The following is a 3,391-nucleotide window of genomic DNA, read 5'->3' on the forward strand; positions in this document are numbered from 1 at the left end:
ATTCAGAAAGGTTTGGAGAGACTTACATCAACTGATGCTGAGTGAAATGAATAGAACCAGAAGATCGCTGTACACTTCAATGCTGTATGAAGATGTATTCTGATGGAAGTGGATATCTTCAACATAAAGAAGATCCAACTCACTTCCAGTTGATCAATGATGGACAGAAACACCAAGAGAAGGAACACTGGAAAGTGAATGTAAATGTAAATTGTTAGCACTACTGTCTATCTACCCAGGTTACTTATACCTTCAGAATCTAATACTTAACGTGCAACAAGAAAATTGGATTTACACACATTTATTGTGTCTAGGTTATATTATAACACATGTAAAATGTATGGGATTGCCTGTCATCTAGGGGAGGGAGTAGAGGGAGAGAGAGGAAAATTAGGAAAAATGAATACAAGGGATAATGTTATAAAAAAAAATTACTCATACATATATACTGTCAAAAAAATTTTTATAATTATAAAATTTAAAAAATGATTCACAAAATGATTATATTTCAAATAAATATTTGATAAATGCAAAATCCTTTTGTTAAATTTGACTTGCAATAATACTTCATAATTTTTTATACCCCACAGGATTATTTTTGGTGCTTCGTGTATTAAAATGTCAGAGAAATTACTCATAATGTGCATAACATGGAGATCATAAAAAGACTATGGTCTGTTCTCAGCAATATTGGAGAGTCTCATTTAGGAAGGATTGAAAGGTCAAATCATCAACAAGTATTTACTTACTTCAAGCCAACTTGTACTAAGTACAGGAGATTAAAAGAAAAGGCAAAAAAAAAAAAAAAAAAAAAAAGCAATCTCTGTTCTTAAGGAGAGCAATCCAATTCAGGGAGATAAAATGAAAATAACTAAGCACAAAAAATATGCATGCAGATTACATTGGATATACCACAATTAGAAAGGACAGAGGAGGGTGATGGATTTAGGTGAGATTTGAAAAAAAGCCAAAAGCAGCAGGAGATAGGGATGAGAAAGAGAATTCCAATTGGTGAAAACACAAGAAGTAGGGAGATGGAATCTCCTGAAAAAAAAATAGAAAGGAGGTGAAAGTCACCAAACTGCTGAATTTGTGGAAGATAGAATAAGATAGGAAAGAAAGGAAGGGGCCAAACTATTAATAGATTTAAAAGCCAAAAAGGATTTTATGTTTCATCCTGAAGGTAATACAGAGTCTATGGAATTTGGAGAAAATGGTCAGATCTGTGCTTTAGGAAGATAATTTTAAAAGCTGAATTTAGTAAAGTCTGAGGTGAAAAAAAACAACTACTGAGACTGGGAGAACAACCATCAATTTAACTTAATAGGGCCTACCTTAGTGTCTGAAAGAAAAGGGAGAGTAAACAAGATATGTGACGAAAACAGAATTGACAGGACATAACTAGTGACAATGTGGGAGAGGGTTGAAAATGAGAGAGAGACATTGAGAATGACTACTTATTGAAAAAGTTGCTTTCTCCTGGGAGAGAAGAAAAAAATATACAAGCCATTAATAGAAGTGGCTCAGGATCATTCTTACACCCATTTCTGGATCTAGAAATCTTATATTCTGTACATCATGAACTCAACCCCCTTCTGGCCTCATCTCATCTCCTGGCAGGGGAAGTTTCTGTCTAGTCTTACATTCCTTTTCCTCACTGTGTCTCTTGCACAGTAATACACAGCTGTGTCCTGAGTATTAAGAGAATTCATCTGTAGATACAGCATGCTGTTTCCATCATCTCTGGAGATGGTGAATCGACCTTTCACAGAATCTGCATAGTATGTACTACTTCCACCAGTACTTATTCTTGCAACCCATTCTAGTCCCTTCCCTGGAGCCTGGCGGACCCAGCTCATCCAGTAGCTACTGAAGGTAAATCCAGAAGCCTTGCAGGAGATTCGCAGAGATCCTCCAGGCTGAACCACATCTCCCCCAGACTCCACCAGAAGCACATCACACTGGATACCTGAAACACAGAGACATTGCATTAAAGTCAATAATCATACTAAATCACTACTTCATATTGTCCTCCCTCTCCATCAAATTACCTTGGAAAAAAGTTAGAAGGAAAATCCAGTTCAACCTAAATTTCATGGTGAGTTTCTAGATTAGTCCTCTGCCCAGAAGGACACAAAGAGCTTCAGCTTGTGTCCCAGAGATACAGGTTCAGGTTTGGGGCTGCTTTTCATCCTAGTAGGGAGGGACCTAATTTGCATGTCTTGTTTTATTCAAAAAGATGAAGAACACCTTCTTCCTCCCTGGAAGAAGTCCCTTTCCCTGAACTTCAAAGAGAAAGTTCACCTAGTGCTGGTTCCAAAGCACTGGTAAATGTTGGTGATACTGAGACTCCTAGAGCTGATGGTTTTAACCCAGTGTCAATAACTCTATATCACCCCAATTAACAAGTGGATTACATGTGTTCTGTATTACTAATAAACTTCTTAGCAATCTTAGTTCCATTTCTGCTTGTCAAAGCTCCTCAACCATCTTTCCCCCCCCCCCCCAAAGGACCAATAGATTCAATCTCTCTTATGAATCACTTTCTTCTTATGTTCTCCTGGCCTGATCTTTGAGACCTCTACTGCTTCTGGATTCCACTTTTTGTTTCCCTTTATGTAGAATTACATAAATGATTTATGTAATTCTATTTATGTATAATTTATGCTACAATCCCAGTTATATTTCACCATTGCATTGCTAAGAGCAACTCATATTTCTATTAGTCTCTTCTGAAATCACAGTACACATTAAGAAAATGAAAGTGTCCTCCAACACTTTGTCCTCAGAGGGACATATCCTATTTGATCACACTGATCTGATAATCTGATTTATGGAACAAGTATGGCTCAGATCTTTGTTGAGATGATCCTTAGATTTCAGATATCATTCTCATTACCCAGAACAGAAAGCTCTGCTGCCATCTGCTGCACATTTAGTTGTACATTCAGGAACATTATTTTCATTCTCACATCCACTTTCTTTTCATTTTTTTTTTTTCTTCAAAAGAAAGGTTTATGATTTCAGGGTCCTTATCCTTTTAGAGAACTAGATCTACTGTTTTTTTTTTTTTAAGAGATTGACATTATTTTCAGGGGCTCAATTAATTAGGGGAAAAAAACCACCAATTCCACTTTTTGCCACCATAATATGTCTGGAGTTTTTCATCATATATGTAGCAAGCCAATTGAGTTGTGCATATTTGTTTTCTTTCTATTAGCTAATTACATTTATGGTGGTTCCTTCTTACTCTCTTATTTATCAAATTAGAAAAATTTTAAATTCAACAGAATTGTGAACAAAGTTCAAAGAAGAGAGAAACCATCAATAAACTTCTCCCATCCAGTGTTTGTAAAGGAAAATTTTAAAATATTTGTGTTTTTTACCCTTT

At 35.8% G+C, this 3,391-nt stretch overlaps 1 long non-coding RNA gene across 1 annotated transcript; it reads right to left on the reverse strand.

Annotated features, from left to right (window-relative positions):
• Nucleotides 1–1,850: 1,850 nt before the first annotated feature.
• On the reverse strand, nt 1,851–2,171 carry LOC141556472 (uncharacterized). The gene is made up of 2 exons (XR_012486540.1): nt 2,052–2,171; nt 1,851–1,969 (listed from the first exon to the last, which is right to left on the reverse strand). It is a non-coding gene; the product is annotated as an uncharacterized LOC141556472 (long non-coding RNA).
• Nucleotides 2,172–3,391: the final 1,220 nt, after the last annotated feature.

This window comes from Sminthopsis crassicaudata, chromosome 2 (genome assembly GCF_048593235.1).
Source record: "Sminthopsis crassicaudata isolate SCR6 chromosome 2, ASM4859323v1, whole genome shotgun sequence".
NCBI lineage: Eukaryota > Metazoa > Chordata > Mammalia > Dasyuromorphia > Dasyuridae > Sminthopsis > Sminthopsis crassicaudata.